General features: G+C 42.3%; 1 non-coding gene across 1 annotated transcript; it reads right to left on the bottom strand.

Annotated features, from left to right (window-relative positions):
- Window positions 1-21,169: 21,169 nt before the first annotated feature.
- On the bottom strand, window positions 21,170-21,275 carry LOC122033106. The gene has a single exon (XR_006126367.1). It is a non-coding gene; the product is annotated as a small nucleolar RNA R71 (small nucleolar RNA).
- Window positions 21,276-22,234: the final 959 nt, after the last annotated feature.

The raw sequence follows: 22,234 nt of genomic DNA, 5'->3' as shown, positions 1-22,234 counted from the left end.
TCTTGGCGCATACGATCATCGTTATGACAAATAGCCCGCTGGGAAGAGTGCTCCTGAATCCAGAGGCATCCGGGCGGCTCATCAAATGGACGATGGAGCTCAGTGAATTCGACATCTAGTATCAAGCCCGTTCGGCGATTAAGGCGCAGTCCCTGGCAGATTTTGTAACCGAAATACACAATCCTGAACCCGAAACTTCGTGGAAAGTATTTGTGGACGGGTCATCCACTCGGCTTGATAGCGGAATCGGTATCTTGCTGCTTTCTCCTCAAGAAGAGCGGATGCATCTATCCGTCCGTCTAGATTACCGGGCAACAAATAATGAGGTAGAATATGAGGCCCTCATAGCCGGCCTACAGGCCGCTCGGCATATGGGAGCCAGTCGGGTGATACTATACTCTGACTCCCAAATGGCCGCTCAGCAACTTTCGGGGTCCTTCGAGATAAACAACGCAAGGCTCCGGCTCTACGCGGAGGCCTTGAAAAAATCAGGACTAACTTCATCGAGGTTGTCATAAAGAAGATCCCTCGAGCCAAGAACCAGTTAGCAGACGAACTAGCCAAGCTCGCTAGCTGAATATCACCGATCGTCATCCAGAAGCCAATTGAGCAAGTGTCCTTGGTGGCGCATATCAACCGGATGGAAGACCTCACATTCCCAAGCGATTGGAGAACAACCATAATGGAATTTTTACGCTCGGGAGCCACGCCGTCCGATCGGGAGGAAGCCCAGCTACTGAGGAGGAGAGCCGGCCGGTTCACACTTATTGGGGACCAACTTTACAAAAAGGCATTCTCTTGCCCGTTTCTAAAGTGTGTCAGCTCGGAAGACGCAGAGTATATCCTCCAGGAAGTACATCAAGGATCTTCTGGAGGCCATCCGGGCGGGCGATCATTGGCTAGGAAGATCCTACTGGCCGGATACTTCTGGCCAACCCTACAGGAGGACGCCGTCCGGACCGTCGCTACTTGTCTTTCCTGTCAGAAGTATCACAGCTTCTCCCATAGGCCAACGGAGAGGATGAAGGCGTCTATGGTGTCCTGCCCGTTCGACCAGTGGGGTATGGATATAGTAGGACCTTTCCCCATGGCGACAGGCAGCGGAGGTTTTTATTAGTGGCAGTCGACTATTTCTCCAAGTGGGTCAAAGCCGAACCACTGGCCAAAATAACCTAGCAGATGGTCAAGAAGTTCATCTGGCAGCATATAATCTATCGGTTTGGCATTCCTCGTCGGCTCATTTCGGATAACGGATGGCAGTTCATTGGTCAGCATCTCGGAGAATGGTGCAAGGGGTACGACATTGAACAACACTCCACTTCCGTGGTGTATCCTTAGAGCAATGGTCAAGCCAAGGTAGCCAACCGGGAGATCCTGCGAATGCTTCGGGTTCGACTTGATCACATGGGAGGAAGCTGGGTGGACGAGCTGCCCGGCGTACTATGGGTCATTCGCACAACCCCAAAGGAGGGAACAGGGGTAACACCTTCCACTTCGTATACGGGGGTGAGGCGGTCGTCCCAGTCGAGGTTAGAGTCGAGTCCGATCGGATCCAGAACTACGATGGGAACAATGCTGAGCGGAGATAGCTGGAGTTGGACCTAATTGACGAGGCGCGAGCTAAAGCAGTCATTCGGCTGATGGCGTACAGGCAAAGGATGAAGCAGAATTACAACAGGCGTGTAATTCCCAGAGCATTCCAGGTCGGCGACCTAGTATGGAAGAAGGTTAAGCCGGTCGGCGATGTGAGCAAGATGGAAGCTCCCTGGGCGGGACCCTTCAGAGTCGTCGAGAGGCTCCGATCGGGTGCCTACTACCTGGAAGATGAGGACGGACGGCGGCTAGAACGACCATGGAGCGCAAACCACCTCCAGCCATACCGAGCGGGGTAAAAGGTGCGCCAGTGTAATTTATTTCATATATGCTCCGTTCGTTTGTATCCTTTGGCTGCAGGAGTAAAAATTTAAAAAGAAAAGGATATGAGCATTTGGTGCCGAACGGCAAAACTCCATGAAGACCGTCGAGCGGCGATGTTAAACTTTAGAGTCGAACCGGCGACTATAAACTTCCCAACCTGAAGACCGTCGAGCGGCGACGTTAAACTCTAGAGTCGAACCGGCGACTATAAACCTCCCGACTTGAAGACCGTCGAGCGGCGACGTTAAACTCTAGAGTCGAACCGGCGACTATAAACCTCCCGGCTTGAAGACCGTCGAGCGGTGACGTTAAACTCTAGAGTCGAACCGGCGACTATAAACCTCCCGGCTTGAAGACCGTCGAGCGGCGACGTTAAACTCTAGAGTCGAATCAGCAACTATAAACCTCTCGGCTTGAAGACCGTCGAGCGGCGACGTTAAACTCTAGAGTCGAACCGGCGACTATAAAAACCCCGGCTTGAAGACCGTCAAGCGGTGACGTTAAACTCTAGAGTCGAGCCGGCGACTATAAACCTCCCGGCTTGAAGACCGTCGAGTGGCGACGTTAAACTCTAGAGTCAAACTGGCGACTATAAACCTCCCGGCTTGAAGACCATCGAGCGGCGACGTTAAACTCTAGAGTCGAATCGGCGACTATAAAAACCCCGGCTTGAAGACCGTCGAGCGGCGACGTTAAATCCCTGAGTCAGACCGACGAATATAAAACCTCCGGGCCGAAGACTACCGAAGGCCACTTGGAAAGAGTGTGGTCGTAGAAGTAACATCAACAGAAGTGGAGTTTATATTGACCCGTCGTTCAAAAATACACAGACAAGTAGGCTAAGAGTCAAATTGAAGCCGATAATGTTAACTCACCGAACGGCGAGCATACAGACAAAACTTCGAAACATAGACAGACAAGTTAAAGACGCTCCTCACTTTAGTACATCAAAGATGGGCTCGGGAATGGTCTCTAGCAGGCCGGCCAGGTCTTGAGGAGGGATAGAGGTCGTCTCCGGGAGATGGCCCTTGGCCTTCAGATAAACAGTTGTCGCCCGGATAGCATCTTCAAAAGACAGAACTAGCCGATCACTAAACTTTTCACCAAACTCGTCCGAGCGGAGATAGTTCTGTTTCATCACCTTGAAGCGGCCTGATTCACCGTCTTGATATTCCTTCAGCGCGGCTCGGGAAGCGTCAAGAGCATCTTGGAGATCTTTCTTGTCTCCTTGAAGTTTAGCTTCAATGGCCGATCAGCCCTCTTGCTCGGCGAATAGCAGGTCGGCCAACTCCTTGATGCACTGCTCCAGCGCTCGGGCCTGCACATTCTTTGCCTCTAAATCGGAGACGGCTCTATTCTTTCTATTGGTTGCCAGCTTCATCTCCTGGTCGTGAGACTTAACTTGGGCTTCAAGCCCAGCTACCCTGGTCTCCAGGCCAGAAGACTTGTACCGCTCGGCCGCCAGCAATTTCTCCTATTTGTTCAGCTCGGCCCGAAGTGTGGCGTATGAGGGCCCCTGAGCTGGCGCCCCTCCGGAAATCTGAAGTTTCTTCAATTCTTCCTCCAGCGCGGCCAGGCGGTTGCTGACCGCGATGCTCTCTACCCAGTTCTGTGCACATATAAACTAATATCACGAACCAAGTTAGATAGTCAGGTAGGGTGTTAAGAGGCATACCCCGGTAGCTTGCTGCAAATGACTGTCTCTGAGCTGGCCAGGAGTCATCAGTGCGACGCGGGCCCTCGCATCCTCCCATATCCTGGCGAGCGGTCCGCGGATCGTGATCTGATGCTCTGGGGACTGGTCGATCAGCCGCCAGAAGAAATTCTTCTGTTGGGAGATGGAGGACGACCTTAACCACTCAACGACCGCTCGGATCAGATTGAGCTGAGGTTGCGTGCCCGGATGACTCGTCGAGCGAGGCGGAGATTATGCGAGAACGCCTAAGCCGAAGATGAGTTCGCAGCTGGGAACTGACGGGCGGCGCCCCAAGGGAAGCCACCGGCAGATCGAGCTGGGAAGGAGTTCAATCCGAAGAAATGGCCTCGACTGGAGCAGGGGCCGGGGCGATTGCTAAAGAAGAGGCGCCGGCTAGTTCAGTCACCGGTTCCACAGTTGTAGCTGTTTGGGTGTGGAGATCCGTCCGGCGCCGTTTGCGTATTATTAGTGGGGAGTCCTCCGTCGAGTGCCCCGCTTCTTCTGACGCAGGTTGTCCGGCAGACGAGATAGCATCACAGACCGACGCGGTTGCAAGGATTCGAACGGCCGACTCTCCAACCGCAGTTGAAGCTTCTTCGCTTTCATCCTCGTGTGAGCCGACCGATTTGATGCCTAGATCGGCCATCTCCTTTGCGGCCGCCGCCTCCACCTCGGCAGCTTTCAACTTCATCCAATCAGCAACCTTAGCACGCCATATGATGTCGGTTGCATAAAAGGAGAATAAATCAGTTAGACCAAAAGGAAGCGGGATGAGGAAAATGCTTACCCATGCTGCTCGGAAGCTTCGTTCTGATCGGGCTCAGTCCAAATATATATAGCACCCCCTCGTAGAGCAGCTTGTTGATGTTAAATCTTTGCCCGGCTAGCAAATTGGTTGCGTGAAGGTAATATGGCTGGCTCTTATATTTACCAAGGTCCGGCAGGCTCGGCACGGTGGTCTGCCATTTAGTGAGGAAGGACGGCCGCTCGGGAAAACGAAGATAGAAATAGTTTTCCTTCCAATGTTTGTTCGAGGTCGGCATCTTGTTGAAGAAAACAAGACCGATCCGCAATTGGAAGAGAAAAGTACCCCACTTGAACTGTTTGGGATAGTAGAAGTAGTGGAAAGTCTTAGGGATTAAGGGGATGCCGTGCAGCCTAAAGAGGACAACCACCCCGCATAGCAACCTAAAGGAGTTAGGGACGAGTTGGCCGAGCGGGAGGCGAAAATAGTTGCACACCTCAAGGATGAATGGATGAGTAGGAAAGCGCAGACCGGCCACGAACTGGTCTCGAAAAAAGCAAACAATGCCGGTCGGAGGGTCGTGTGGCCGATCGGAGGGTGTGGCTAATATTAGTTCATGGTTAGATGGAAGTTCAAAGGTTCGGGTGAGGCTCAGCGCATCCCGCTCATCGAACCGGCTCTCCGTGGTGGTATACCAGAGGCCGAGAGCGAGGTCGGATGGGCGAGAAGAACTGGCCATTATCAGGACACGGATCGACACAGAGGAAGGCTAAGTTTGACGAGCAGAATGAACGGAACAGTGTCCAAAGGAGCACGAATACAGCGAGAAGTGCAAAGAAAACACAAAGGAACTGAAAGGAAAAGGGCGAAGGGGCCTTACGAAAGATAGGATCGAAGGAGGAGGCGACAGATCACCAAAAAGCAAAGCAACGAGTTCGCCGGAACGCTGAACGAGAGTAAGCGGAAGCCTTCGGATGTGCACGCAATATCACGAAGCGGCTGAAGAGGAGATGTGCTTATAAACTCTGGGCTCGATCGATCGGAACCGTCCGATCCAGGTTACTGGATCCGAGGAAGGGATCTAACCGTCGAATTTGAAAAAGCCAAAGGTCACATCAGACCTGACGGCTCGAGTGAATGGTGACGGATGCGCGACTACGTGGCGCTCGCTCACGGGTAACATTTAATGGGCACCATCATGTGGGTATGGCCGCATGCTCAGCCTTAATGGCGGTGATTTACACAAATGCCGAGAAGTTTTCTAGGGATAATCAGCGTGACCGCTGCTGGAGCGGTGGGACAACGGCAAGCAAACAACTTTCCAAGCACCAACTGGTGACACGCCGAACGGCATTACCTACTTGCATAGTCCCCGGACGGACAGACACTAATCTCGGTGGATGAGTGGCAGACACGCCACCAAGCCAACAGTCCAGTCAGTCAGACTTGATGCCTCCTTTGACTAGACTTGAGGGGAAGGCATGTGATCCGGTGGTAAGGGCAGGGCCCCACGACGACGACGGTCAACGACACGTAGAGGTCAAAGGTCAATAGGGGCGGCCCCAAGGTCCTACCGAGCAAACAGAACATATGACCGGTCGACTGGATGTCCTCAAGGCCGATCGGAATATAGCTCGACCACAGGTCGAGCTTCCGACGCTTAAGGTAAAGGAGCTTATGGGCCGAGCGGACAAGCCGCTCGGTCAAAGTACAGATCACGGAGGTGCGATCCCGTTCGAGCATAGGACCGAGGATCTTCCCGCTCGGTCCAATACATACACGTACCCGAGTGCTGGGAGCGTCGAGCGGCCGGACTGCTTGGCCCTGGAACCGACAAGCGACGCAAGAAGACGAAAGGGGCAGCGGGTAACATCATTCTCGAGATGCCTGCCGCCGACAAACAGCATGGTCGACGGCCAGACCGGACAAGAGTATCGTACGGTGGAAGTTTCCACCGTCACGTCAGGGATATGCTCGGACGATTGCGGAATGGCGTCAGACATGCTTTTCTGACACACCCATTTGGAGGTATATTTAGGGAAGCGTGCATGCATCGAGAAGCGTGCCAGCGCCTCCCCGGGGTCCTATATAAGGACCTCCAAACTTCGACGGAGGTATGCAGAATTCTCATCACTGTAGCCATAGTTACTCTGCCTCTTTTCTTTCTTGTTGCCTGACTTGAGTGTCGGAGGGTCATCGCTGGGAACCCCTTCCCGGCTCGGCTTCTTTACAGGTTCATCGGAGATCCACATCACCAGTCGGAGACAGTGGAGAGCGCCACGCCCCCAGTGTCCATCGACTCAACGCTCAGACAGGATCACATAGCATTGCATACATTAGGCTTCTTACAGCCGAAACATAAGGAACTGCCTTCATGTCCTCTATCTCCTTTGATGTCTTAGGACACATCTTTTTAGATAAAGGTACTCCATGCCGAAAAGGTAGAAAATTTTTCTTGGAGTTTTGCATGCTAAAACGAGCTAGGATAGTATCAATATATGAAGCTTGGGATAAGCACAGCATCCTTTTCTTGCAATCCCTTATTACTTTGACCCTAAGAATATGTCTACATTCTCCTAAGTCCTTTATATCAAACTTCGTGGGCAATCATACCCTTACGTCTAACAACACTTTGACATTGTTTCCAATGAGCAAAATATGATCTACGTATAGTACAAGAAATACCACCATGTTTCCGTCACTTTTCTTGTATATACAAGACTCATCCGGACACTGAATAAATCTATAAGATTGGATTACTTCATCAAACCAGATGTTCCAAGATCTCGAAGCTTGCTTCAGTCCATAAATGGACCGAATGAGGTTACATACAAGATGCTCTTTGCCCTTTGCAATGAACCCCTCTGGTTGCTTCATATGGATGTTTTATTTAAGACTTTTATTAAGGAAAGTTGTCTTGACATCCATTTACCAAACCTCATAATCCATATGAGCAGCAATAGATAAAAGAATCTGGATAGACTTAAGCATGGCTACCGGTGAAAAGGTCTCCTCATAATCGATTCCCTCTTTCTGAGTATACCCCTTCACAACAAGCCTTACTTTAAAGGTTTTCACCTTTCCGTCTGCTCCTCTTTTCCTTTTGTAGACCCATTTACATCCAATGGCTTTTACACCATTGGGTGGTCCTACAAGCTCCCAGACTTGATTAAAAGACATGGATTCTATTTCTGAGTTCATTGCACTTTGCCAAGATGCTGCAACTTTATCTTGGAGTGCTTCATCATATGTCCAGGGATCAGGTTCATGTTCACCAGAGATCAAGTCTGAATACTCTCCCAAAAACATGAATCTATCAAGTTGCCGAACAACCCTCCCACTACGACGAGGCACTACCTGTAATTGTGCATCATTTGTGACACGTGTTGCAGTTTTTGTGATATCTCATCTTGTACCGTTGGTACTAAATTATACTTGTCCTCTCTTATTTTCCTCAAGAACAATTTTACTCATGGGCTTGTGGTTTATTACATAGTCCTCTTCTAAAAATTGGGCATTGGTGCTAACAATGACCTTCTAATCTTTAGGACTATAAAACAAACCACCTTTCGTTCCTCTAGGATAACCCACAAACAAACAAACTTCTGTACGTGTTTCCAACTTATCAACGTCTCCCTTCAGCACATGTGTTGAACTACCCAAAATCTGAATGTGTTTTAGACTAGGCTTACGCCCATTCCACAATTCTGTGGGAGTAGAGGGTATTGACTTAGAAGGTACCAAGTTCAGAATGTACGCTGCCGTTTCCAAAGCATATCCCCAAAACGAATTTGGTAATTCTGAATAACTCATCATTGATCTAACCATTTCCATAAGAGTCTTATTCCTTCATTCCGCCACACCATTCTGTTGGGGTGTACCAGGTGCAGATAGTTGAGATTGAATCCCGACCTCTAATAAGTAATTCCTAAACTCTCCTAAGATGTCCTCTCCACCACGATCAGACCGTAGTGTCTTGATACTTTTACCATGACGTTTCTCCACATCAGCCTTTTACTCTTTGAACTTATCAAAGTACTCAGACTTGCGACGCATCAAGTAAATGTACCCATATCTCGAATAATCGTCTATAAAGGAGATAAAATATTCGAAACCACCTCTCGCCTGGATAGTCATAGGTCCACACAAATCAGAATGAACCAATTCTAACACTTCTTTGGCTCTATACCCCTTGGCCTTAAAAGGTCTTTTGATCATTTTTCCTTCCAAGAAAGACTCGCAGGTTGAAAAGTTTTCCACCACCAATGAACCCAAAGGTCCATCGGCTATTAACCTTTGAATCCTACTCAAGTTAATATGACCTAGCCTTAAATGTCAAAGATATGTTTGGTTCATTTCCGAAGGTTGCTTTCTCTTATTAGAATTCAAATATGTGTTATTAATTTCTATGTGTTGCGTCGTGGGAGTTATTATATTAAGAGTATACAAATTGCCAACCAACGTATCAGAACAGATAGCCACCTTATTTTTCTTGATAACTACTTTGTCATCAAAAGAAACAGAATATCCATCCATAAATAATTTAGAAACTGAAATCAAATTCTTTCTAAAACATGGTACGTAAAGACAATTTCTCAAAATCAATGTTTTATTCCTATCAAAAGATAAATAAACATCTCCCACTGCAATAGCCGTCACTTTCGTAGTATTGCCCATGTAGATGATGATCTCCCCTTCATGTAGTCGTCGAGTTTCCTGGAACCCCTGCAATGAATTACATATATGATCAGTAGCTCCCGTATCTACATACCAGGTGCTGGTAGATAACACCGCTAAACATGTTTCAACAACCAATGAATGAGATATACCTTTATTGTTCTGCTTTCTGCGAGGGCAGTCCACCTTCCAATGTCCAGACTGCTTGCATGTGAAACACTTGCCCTTCGGCTTCTTCACACATTCTTGTGGTCTAGTCCCTCGAGATCGAATTACTTTCTTTGCCGAACTTACTTGTCTCTTTTTCTTCTTTCTGCCTTTCGTCTTAGAAGTAGAAACGTTTTTAGCAATGTGAATTTGAGAACTTTGATGAAATAGCCCTTCTGCTGCTTGAAGTTCTGTCAACGAATATGTCCTTTTGTTCATATTATAGATAAGGCAGAACTGCACAAAACTCTTGGGTAGCGTTTGGAGAATGATATCGACCTGGGTTTCCCCATCGATTTCGGCTCCAAGGATTTGTATTTCGTTCAAATGAGCCATCATCTTGAGGATATGATCCCTCATGGGTGTCCCCTCAATCATGGTTGTTGTCATCAAGTTTCTCATAGCCTCCTGCCTGGCAGCCCGATTCTGGTGTCTAAAGAGTTCTTTGAGATTGTACATCATGTCATAGGCAGTAAGCATGGCCTGATGCTGATGTTGAAGCATATTTGACATAGAAGCCAAAATGTAACACTGCGCCATCTCATCTGCCTTGACCCATTTCCTATGCTTGTCAAACTCCTCTTCACTAGAATTGCTATCAGATATGTTAGGACAGACCTCAAAAAGTACGAACTTGTACCCTTCAGTAGTTAAGACAATGTCCAAGTTTCATTTCCAATCAATATAATTGGGACCAGTAAGTTTATTTTCTTTTAAAATTACAGCAAGAGGATTGAAAGCCATTTTGAAATCCTGAGAATCACAAAATAAAATATTTGGTCAAAACTTTAGAATTTAAAATAATATTGATTTCTCAAACAATATAATTTAAATTCACCAACACCTCAAAACACCGTGAATTTTGTATGTCACGATAGTGTGGACGTATACTAATTCAAACATTTGTAAGAGGAGGTTTTACCCATTAATTTTATTCTCTTATCAACCTAATTTTATGACAAATAGAATTAATAGTTGGTTCATCTTCGATCACACAAATAATAGCAGTGACTCCGATGGGGAGGATACTATTAAATGCGCCTAAGTGTATACCATTACTTGATACTTATTCCATTAATTAGGATTGTGCCCCTTCAAATGGAGAAGATCACACAAACCTAAATAATTTTCTATAATCATCCATAGAGGAAGTTTGATCTAGTGATTGGCAAACAAACTCATCTGATGTGGAGGAAGGCACTTAAAGCTAACGCGCAAGTTTGAATGCATCACTTACAAACCAGTAATGGAGATCGTGGAATTTAAATAAATAAACCCTCTTCCACTTAGTTATTTAAACGAGGAATTTTAACATGCACACATATCACACATGCACACAAAAGCATACACATCACAGCATATAAAGGCAATAAATATGAAAAAATAATTTTCCAACTATTATGGCCTCATCCATAACTGTCTTCCGTATGCCGCTAACCCTAGCCGCCGCCCCTAGGGTTTATGTCGTTGTGTCCTTCTTGCTTCCTCTTCCGCCGTGCCTCCGACCCTCAAGGTAGCACCACGTATAACAAGGAGACGAGTCACAACAAAATAAAATTTTACATTTATCGATCCTATATTCCACGAAGGAATGTACATGTAATCTAGATCGAACAAAAATAAAAATTTACATTTATCGATCCTATATTCCACAAAGAAATGTACATGTAATCTAGATCAAAATGTAAAATAAACTAATACAGCTCTTGCTGTATTTAATAATTACAATCATGCACACACAAAATACCCTCGACATGCACGAGGGTCCAAATCACATACAAAAATAATAGGTCATAATAGCTAGAACTAGGATACCTGCAACTACAGAGTTAATGTATTTTGCATATCCTACTATTATCCTGCCTAAATTATATATGACTAGTGCATAATTTAACCGAAAACCAAACACACAGAAGCAGAAACCTAACTCTGATACCAATTGTTGGTGCTCGAAATTCTGTTCTGCATAAACCCCCTATACAAAAATTTGTATAAGGACAGAACTATTCCTAGCAAACCATATGCTTGATCAGACATGTGTTTAATCAATCAAGCAAGTTCTTGATTGATCAAAACACACCTTGATCGAAGCATAAGATCGTAGCCTCTTGTGTTGGTATTTCAGGATATATACAAAGAAAACAAAACTAGTTGCACTATGAAATAAATAACTAGTTGTACCTTTCTTCGTAGACAAAGACCTCTTGATCTTCTGTTGTATTTCTCTCCTCTTCTTGGATGTCTTGTGGGCGACAATCTACTAAGACAAACCACCCGAACCTTCTTTTGTTTCCAGACCGCCTACCACCAAAAGATGCAACGAAAAGGGGTGCCTCCTTCTTCTTCTTCTCCTCCAAATCGCTGGCCACCTAGGGTGGCTCTTCTCTTCTTCTTCTTCTCCTCCAAGCTTCGGCCACCAAGGGAGATATGCGCCAGCCCTAGAGGGAGGAAAGGGAGGAAGAGATGAGAAGGTGGGGCGTCGGCCCTAGGAGGAAGAGAGGAGGTGAGCGCCGGCCCTAGGGGAAAAGAAAAGAGAGAAAAGAAGAGATGAGGTGTCGGCCACAAGCAAGAGAAAACAACTCAAGAGAGATTAGGTTTTGGTGGCATGACCTCTTCCCTTTTAATAACCTTCGGCACCAAATAAAAGAGGAGAAATATTAACAGAATTTTTATTTTAGAAAAATCTCTAGGAAAGAATTAACATAATTCTTTTTAGAAAAATTTCTTAAGAAAGAATTAATATAATTCTTTTTAGAAATTTTCTAAGAAAGAATCAACATAATTCTTTTTAGAAAAATCTCTAATTCTGTTGAGAAAAAATCTCCCTTTTTTTTCTTTTCTTTTCTCTTCCTTTTCTTTTCTTTTTCTTTTCTTTTCTTTTGGTTTGGCTGGCCCCTTGCTTGTCACCAAGCAAGGCTTGGGCCGGTCCCTTTCTTGGGTAGGAAACAAAATCAAACGAGTGAATGCGAGGCTATGTAAAGGCTACAACAAGGACCAAGAGGAGGAATTGGTTTTGACCTCCTGATGGACTTGAGCTTCCTGTGTTCAACCCGAACACCCAACTCAAGTTCATCAATAATAACTCATACCACTAAAGAGTTATTATGGAACTACCGCATCAATCCCATATTACAATATGGGCTCCTTCTTATCATGAGTGTGTTAATCTTCCTGTGTTTAAGATATCGTATGTTCGTTAATTAAATGAGTTACTGACAACTCAATTAATTAACATCTAGCTTCAAAAGTAGTACCACTCAACCTTATTATCATGTCGGACTAAGTCCACCTGCAGGGTTTACATGATAATCCTTATGAGCTCCTCAAGGGGGCATCATCAACCTAAATAAATAGGACACAATTTCCTTTTATAATCAACAACACACCATATAAATGGTACTATCTCCCAACTCATCGGGTCTATTGATTTAACGAATAAATCTTACCCATTGATAAGTCAAAGAAATAAATACTAAGTATACGTGCTTGTTATTATATCAGGATTAAGATAACGCACATCCATAATAACAGAGGTTCTATTCTTTTATGCAATCAGTATAAATCGAACAATCTCAAATGGTTCTATTCAATGCACACATAGTGTACTAGTATAATTTTATAATCAAAATAGACTAATACCAAATTACACTACAATCGTTCCAATGGTTTGTCCCTATCCATCTCGGTCGTGAGCTACTATTTATAATTTATAAGGAACTGATAACATGATCTTCTGTGTGGCACCACACACCATGTTATCTATAATATAAATTAAATGGATAACTGCATTAACATATAAATATAAACTGCAACATTTTACCAAAGTGATTCTCATTTCAAAATATAAATGTTTATACAAAAAGCTAGGCTTTTAGTATACGACCTAACACTTTATGGCAAACTTTATACAATGGCATCTACGCATTAGATATATTTAGTGGCGTACTAAATATCGAAAAGAGCAATAAACCTGCCCGGATAGATAATCAATTAACATCTTACTCGTGGCATTGTCGCCTTGGCCATATAAACAAGAAACGCATGTCTGAATTGCAAAAGATTACAGTTCTTAAATCATTTGAATTAGATATATTTGATACATGTGATTCATGTTTAAAAGGAAAGATGACAAAGTTACCTTTTTCTCGAAAGGGTGAACGAGTTGATGAGTTACTTGGGCTCGTACATATCAATGTATGTGGACCAATGATAACTCATGCATTAGGAGGTTATAGTTACTTCATTACTTTCATTCATGATCACTCTCGTTATGGGTATGTGTATCTAATGAAACACAAGTTTGAAGCCTTTGAAAAGTTTAGAGAATTCAGAAGTGAAGTAGAGAAACAACTTGGTAAAAATATTAAGATACTTTGATCCAATTGAGGTGGTGAATATTTAAGCTAAGAATTTCTAGATTATCTAAGGGATAATGGTATATTGTCTCAATGGACTCCACCTTATACGCCACAACATAATGGTGCATCAGAAAGGTGTAATCAAATCTTGTTATACATGGTTAGATCAATGATGGATCGTGTAGATCTTCCCAAGACCTTTTGGGGTTATGCACTTATGATAGCTATTTACTTGCTAAAAGAGTCCCAACGAAGGCAATCTCAACTACTCCATATGAGGTATGGACTAGTAAGAAACTCCTCATATCTTATTTGAAGATATGGGGATGTCCTGCTTATATGAAGAGGACTATATCAGATAAATTGGGCGTCAAGTCTGATAAGTGTTTATTTATTGGATAGCCTAAAGAAACTAAGGGTTACCAATTCTATCACCTCTTGGAACAAAAAGTGTTTGTTTCAAGGCATGCTACCTTTCTAGAGAAAGAATTTCTCTTACAGGAAGCAAGTGGGAGTATGGTTGAACTTAATGAAGCTCAAGGGACTCTAATAAACACTAATGAGATGCCTAGTCAAGAACCACAACCGATTATGACACAATCTCCTCGTAGATCGCGTAGGACATGCAATATTCCTGAGAGATATGGATCTCTTGTAAGAGAATCTAAGGATGTGTTACTCATTGAGGATAAGGAACCTACTGATTATGAAGAGGCTCTGAATAGTTCAGAAAAAGACAAGTGGCTTACAACCATGAAGTCGGAAATAGATTCTATGTACAAAAACCAAGTTTGGAACTTGGTGGGCTCACCTGAAGGCATTACGCCTATAGGGTGCAAATGGATTTTTAAGAAGAAAACTAACATGGATGATAATATTATTACCTACAAGGCAAGGTTGGTCGTGAAAGCCTATAGTCAAAGACAATGCATTGACTATGATGAAACTTTCTCACCTATCGCCATGCTTAAATCCATTCGGATACTCCTAGCCATATCAGCTAATCATGATTATGAGATATGGCAGATGGATGTGAAAACAACTTTCCTTAATAGAAATTTGCTCGAGAATGTGTATATGACATAGCCTGAAGGCTTCACATCTGTCAACAAGAATAAAGTATGCAAGCTTTAGCTGTCCATTTATGGACTAAAGCAAGCATCTAGGAGTTGGAATATCCATTTTGATGAGGCGATCAAATAGTTTGATTTCTCACAAAATCCAGATGAACCTTGTGTGTATCAAAAGGTTAGTGGAAGTGTAGTCATATTCCTAATATTATATATTGATGGCATACTGCTTATAGGAAATGATATGCCAGTTCTACAGTCAATTAAAGTTTGATTGTCTAATACGTTCTCTATAAAAGACATGGGAGAAGTGACTTACATCCTTAGGATGAAAATCTAGAGAGATAGATCAAAAATATTGCTTGGTCTTTTACAGTCGACATAGATAGACAGAGTACTAAAATAGTTTAGCATGTCTGAATTCAAGAAAGGTTTCATACCTATGAGACATGAAATTCACCTTTCGAAGTCTATGTGCCCACACACAGAAGACGAGAGGATTTGCATGGATAAGATATCTTATACGTTCGCAATAGGATCTATCATGTATGCAATGTTATGTACAAGACTCGATGTATCATATGCTCTGAGTGTTACGAGCAGATACCAGTCTGATTCAGGAATGGATCATTGGGTGACTGTCAAAATGATCCTTAAGAACTTAAGGAGAACTAAGAATATATTCTTAGTTTATAGAGATGGTGATATGACCATACGTGGATATACAGATGCTAATTTCCAAACGGATAAGGATGACTTCAAGTCCCAGTCTGGATTCATATTCATATTAAATGGAGGTGCAGTTAGTTGAAAAAGTTTCAAGCAAGACACTGTTGAAGATTCTACCTATGAGGCAGAATACATTACAGCTTCGGAAGTAGCAAAGTAAGCGGTTTGGATCAAGAAGTTTGTTACTGAACTTGGAGTGGTTCCATCCATTATTGAAGCATTACATGTTTACTGTGACAACATTGGAGCCATTGCGCAAGCAAAGGAACTGATGTCTCATCAACGATCAAAACATATGCTTCGTTGTTATCATCTGATCAGGGAAATCGTTAGTAGGAAAGAAATACAACTTGAAAAAATTTTCACTACAAGGAATCTAGCGAATCCTTTGACAATGACTCTACCATAAAGCAAGTTTGAGAGTCACATCTATGCTTATGATTTAGGACACCGTGACAATTGGCTTTAGGTCAAGTGAGAGTGTTAGAATTTGAGAAATGTCCTAAGGCAATCGCCTTACAATTTTTTCTATTTATTTGATAAGTATAGATTTACTATTTGAGTACATATTATATGTTTGATTATCTTAAACTTATTTACTGAATGCCCATAATATAATTCATAGCATGAGAGAATTTGTTATTGGATCGCAACTAGTGATTATCTAAACATGTGCAATTATGAATATATTGAAATTTCCCTAGTCATCGAATTGATGCATTTGGACATCATCAATTCTATAAGACAAGCACAGGTTATACTCCTTTGTTCGGCCAAGCAGCTATTTTCTCATTGGCTAGATAAATTAGGATGTCGAGAGTTAAACGTGGATGCTGATTATGGTAACTAGTTCATTAGAGTGACTCGCTGTAAGACTTCATATAGTTCTGTACATTATATATATATATATATATATATATATATATATATATATATATATATATATATATATATATATATATATATATATATATATATATATGTCTGTGAAGTTCTTACTGTAGCACGAGTGCAAGTTTCCTTTGACTTGAGGTATACAAGTCATCTTGGTCATGGAGACTTATACTTTGACATCTTAAGCAAGCATCTCATTGAGGTGTGGATTCGAGATGATTGAGTATAAGTTGAAGTGTCCGAAGGTGTTTAGATAGTCCACATAGGATTCACCACTTCTTGCGAGGAGACGTATACCCTATGGCCACTCGTTAGGATTATTACTCAAAGTCTTTTACCAAAGCATCACATGTTAAGAGTGTGAGACTCTTGTACACATGTATGAGTAATTTGAATCCGCAGAATGAGGAAGTATTACTTGAGCTAGGTGTGACATAGTCAGCTGATGTGCGTAGATTTTATATACTTTTATGCATGTTTTGACGCACATTTACATACTTTGAGCATGCTTGATCTATGCATTTTTGTACTTCCAGTTTTCCTTTTATCATATTTACTTTTTTGTTCGGAGATCTACTTTTGTGCATTTTCTGTACACAGGAGTCGAATTCGGTGAAGATTCTACATTCTTGGACAAAACTTATGAGCTAAGCAAGCGAGAAGGCACCTAGCCGTGTACCAGACACGGCTCTGCATTGGTAGGGAGCTCTGGACGTGTAGAGTTCAGAGGTCGTGTGGCAGCAACAGCAAAGGAAGAAGGCCTGGCCGTGTGAACCTCACACGACCGTGCCAAGTCTTGAAGCAAATCAGAGTTTAATCCTTACATGGTCGTGTGGATCTACATGGTCGTGTAAGGTTTCCAGAGACCAAGAAGAACCTAGTCGTATGCACCACACGGTCGTGCAGGGTTCCTAGTGCTTAAAAGTGTTCTGGCCGTGTGCACCATGATAATTAGCATTTTTATATGTTATTTTGGCTCTTGGACTTAACATTTTTTTACCTTCTCGTATGCTTAATCCCGTATTTATATCATGTTTTACGAGTTGAGTTTTATTGGAGCGTTGATATAATTTTTCCTATATTTTCTGGCATTTTATCTAAAATTGTGCATCTTATTTGTAGGGAAGTAATCTAGAAGATCTGGACCGTCCATAGAGATTATCCTCATCCAAGTACAATTCATCTCCAATTTGAATCAAGAGAAGAGCCCAATTTGAGCCAACAATTCAACTCTTAAAGCCCACTCTTCTCAAGCCCATTCTAAGAGCTCCAATTCAAACCCAATCACAAAGGCCCAATTCATCTAATTTGAAACCCAATTTGAACCTTACCTTAATGAACCGGATTTAGCTTTAGTGGATCTACCTTCTCAACCAAAACCCAAGATCCGGAACCCGTTAAGAAACCCTCTTCTCCTCACGCACGGCTCAGTAGCTTTCGGCTCGCGATTTCTTCCTCAGCGTCGCTAGGGCACACGACCACCTCCCTCTCCTTTCTTCCTTCTCTCCGGTCGGCGGCACCACTTCTTCTCTTCACCGCCGCCGGCCGGTCCTCCACATCCTTTCCCTCTTCCTGGCGTTTGCATTGGCTAGGGCACGCGAGTCCGACACCCTTTCCTCCTTCTCCCGATCGAAGACACAAAGACGACAGCGGCGATTTTCGGCGGATCTGTAGCAGCGATGATCACAGGGCTTCACCAGAGTGGTTACTCTAGTAGGTTCTTCATCCACCTTGCATCCCAGTCAGGGTTCCTGCCGGACACGGTGAAGAAGGTGGCGAATCACCGACGGGCAGCGAGCTTGGTTCTTCTCCGGCGTTCATTCCATTCCCCTCACCACTAGCCGGAGCTCAAGGTCTCTGCCGGAAATGGTGAAGAAGGAAGCGATTTAGGGTTCCAGCAGCACCCAATTCCCCTTCGTCAGAGAGTTTCCATGTGATGATCTTCCAGGTTTCGGCATCACACAACCTTAATTTGCCCGATACGGTGAAGAGGACAGATCTAGGTTGACATTCTTGGCAGATTATCTTCGTTCCAGCAGCTTTCCAAGGAGAGGTTTCTTCAAGGACTTCGCGCTTCCACCGTCGCGAATTGTAGTTCCGACCAGTAACGTCAACTATCCACGGGATCCAGGAGTTTTCCGAGTGACAGCGGTCTTCTTCCTCGGTGATTCTGTAGTGACAGACAGAATATTTTATTGTGTTTGATTGTGGAGAAGTGGATTGGTTAATTAGGATTTATTTGTTGTTCTTGTTTCATTTTATAGTTAAGTTCTTATGCTTGTTTAATGTGTAGTTGTTAGTTTAATTTCATGTTCGATCTTCTTATGATGCATGTTAATTAGTTTTGGTACTTTGTTTAGTTCATTATGTGTGATTATTGATCTTGTATCATAGCGTGACAATATGATGCAAGTTTAGCTTTTATGCATAATTAGGTTTCGTATAAATGTCGTTAAGTTTGTTTAGTTAATTGTCTTTGAGTATTGCTTTCTTTATTAATGTTTCTTGGATCCTCATAGTGTAGAGTGCCACTGCATTATGAGTTTATATTTGCTGTTTAGTTAGGATTTCCTTATTTGCATTAGGTGTAGAAATTCCAAAACAAAACCCCATTGTTCGATTTCATCTGAGAGCAAATGTCCTATCACTGTTTCCACGTGAGAGATGACCCGGTCCTCTACTATACTACCTTAGTGTAGGTTCAGGGTTCGGTTGAGTATAAATGAATTAATTTGATTTACGAGTGTGACAAATTCGTTATCACACCACACGGTCGTGCCAGGTTTCCAGAAGCTGGGGCAGTCTAGGCCATGTGGATCTACACGGCCGTGCTTGGAGGTCTCAATGGGAGTTGTCCACGGCCGTGTACACCACACGGTCGTGTATGGATGGCAGAGAGGGGAAAGGACCTGGCTGTATGAACCTCACACGTCCATGATACGGGGTCGTGTGGCACCCGAAAGCCCCCTCTATTTAAAGCCTCTTTGAAGATTTGAAAGGGGATCTTCTCCCCTTTGGGAGAAAGCAAGATTTGGTGGATTCCTCCCATTCTTGGGAGGATCTTTGGGCGATCTAAAGGGAGATCTTGGCGAATTCGACTCGAGGAGCGAGGATTGGATCCGAAGATGGAGCTATATTATAGATAAGTTTTCTTTCTCTTATCTTCTTGGATTGGGATTGAAGAAATGCTTGTAATCTTCTTATCTTTGGTTTTCTTTCTTCGTTTTATGGAGTAGATCTTTTTTTTCTAGGATGGAGGGAGTATTTGTAAGATAAATTGATGTAAACTCTTGTGGATTTGTCATTTCTTTATTTCTATGATGTTGCCTAGTTTGTATCGATTGGATCTTGAATGATTAATTGTGATTAGGGCTTCATTCTCATTCTTGATTAATTGTTTGGATATCTTATAGACTTTGTAGAGATTAACCCTCACTCGATTTTTCGAGGGATCCACGTGACAGGTGCAAGCCCGTGTAAGGACGTTTGAGGGATAACCTTGAAGGGGAAATGAGAATATTCAAGAGGATAGGATAGATTTTATGATTCAATCCTTGTATCTTTATGGGTTAAGAAGCTATGAACTTCTATGTTGGTATTCGAGGGAAGCATAGTAATAGGTGCAATCTTGTGTAAGGACAACGTAGGTTCATATCTAATTGATCACATTTAGGTACATTTTTCAGTCCTAAGCCGGTTATCTATTGCAAGAGAGAACCGACAACCTTCTACAAATATTAGACAATTGAGAAATAAGAATTGGTAAATCATATACATTTAAGAGATCTTATAAAGAAACCAAAACTCCTAGAACCTCCCTTTATCATAACTCAAACCCCAAACTCTTGTTTGTTGATCTTTCATTTTAGATTTGTTTTTCATCCTTAGCATTTGAAACCAATTGATTAGTTGTTTAGCTAATTCGGTTTGAGATATTTCTAGTGCTTATTCCAGTCCCTGTGGATACGATAATCTTTTATATTACTTGCGATATTTCCATACACTTGCGGAGAGCGAACAAGTTTTTGGCGTCGTTGCCAGGGACTGCGCTATAACATTAGAGATTATCAACTGAAACATGATTTTTTTTCTTTTCTTTTCATTAGCATAGTTGTAACTAATCTTTAGAATTCTGTTTTTATAATTTTTTTCTTGTATAACTTTCTACTTCTTGTCAATTCTTTTTGTTGCAATTCTAATTTTGCATTCTTGATTTCTAGCACTCTAATCTAACTTTTCTCTGTTTTCTCTTTTGATCTAGTTTCTTTCTTCTTTTCTTTTGTAAACATATCTTGCAATCTTTAGCATATGAATTATTCTAGACATTTTTCTTTTTCCTTTTATCTTTTCTTTCTTGTTTTCTTTATACACTTTCTTTCTTGCAATTTTAATTCTGCATTGTTTTTCTTGCTTCTCATAGTGCATTTTATTTCTTGTCTTTAAGTCTTCAATTTTTTTTTTCTTCTAATAATTTTTTTTCCTTGAATATCCATGAGCACTAACATGTCATGCAGGCCCATGAGAAATTTTTCTATACCCTTTTATGCAAGATTTTTATCTCCCATTGTGCAATCTCAAATTGAAGCAGAAAGTTTTCAACTAGACCCAGAGATAATTTTCATGATACAAGGTCACAAATTTGGAGGAGAAGTATCAGAAAGTCCTTATCTGCATCTTGAAACATTTTTAGAGATTTGTGATTTGGTGAAATGTGAAGGAGTATCAGTAGATGCAGTTCGATTGATGGCATTTCTTTTCAGTATCAAGGATAAAGCAAGGACTTGACTATATTCTCTCTGTCCTTAAAGCATCACAAGTTGGGAACAATTGGAGAAGTAATTTTTGAATCATTTTTTCCCTCCAAGTAGAACAATGTATATGAGGAATTGCATAACAAATTTTGCTCAGGCATTTGGAGAATCAGTATTTGAAGCATGAGATAGATTTAAGAGTCTTCAAAGACAGTGCCCTCATCATGGTTTTGAAAAATGGTTGATTTTGCACATATTCTATGGGGGAATTTCTTTCTCAGACAAGAGTTTATTGGATTCATCAGCTGGAGGTTCTTTTATGGACAAAAGTGTAGATGAAGTTTATTCATTAATTGATCAAGTGACATTGAACCTCCATGAATGGTCGAACAAAAGTTGGATGGAATTTCCCTCAGATATTCAAGAAGTGCAAGCCATAAATGTAAGAGAGCCTGTCAAACAAAATGAAGTTCAACCATCTAAAAATGTTGAAATTCACAAGTCACAGAGTGAGGAGTTCAAACATTAGCTTTAGTATTGTTTTAAAATGGTTTAAAGAAGATCCCCCTCCTACACGGTCAAGATCTAATAAAAAGTGTGATGATGTTGGGTTGAGAAGTGGCAAAAATCATGAAGAACTTCTGAAGAATGACATGTTTAGAATTGAGGAGAAGAATAATAGAAGATCACAAGAACTCAGTTCCATTTCTCTAGGAAGTTCCCAAAGGCCACAAGTACCTTTCCCTCACCGATTAATCACACCAACACTAGATAAGCAAGTTGGACCTCCTCCAAAAGCTCAAAGGGAATTTGGGAAAAAGGAAGTTCAGTCTTTCCCAGGACATTCACTAAGGGTTCATTTTCCATAAAGGTTAGTGGGGGTCAATGAAACTAAAGACTTTGGCAAATCCTGTGACACTAATATGGTTGAGTGCAAATTTTTGAATGTATATGAAGATAAAGATTCTTCGGATGAGGATTGTGAAGATAATGCAGTGGTAAATAAGTTTTCAGATCTACCTCCAAATTTTATAGGGTGTTATAGTGACATTGAATTTTCAGATGATGATTGTGATGTGGTAGATCAACTTAAAACTGCAAGTGAAGTTATTAATCCTCTTGTTATTGATTCTCCTATTGAGGACATAGATGTTGGTTTATTTTTTGATGTATGTGTTGATGATGATGAT

Source organism: Zingiber officinale, chromosome 11A, assembly GCF_018446385.1.
Source record: "Zingiber officinale cultivar Zhangliang chromosome 11A, Zo_v1.1, whole genome shotgun sequence".
Taxonomy (NCBI): domain Eukaryota; kingdom Viridiplantae; phylum Streptophyta; class Magnoliopsida; order Zingiberales; family Zingiberaceae; genus Zingiber; species Zingiber officinale.
This window is presented reverse-complemented; position numbering and strand designations above follow the sequence as displayed.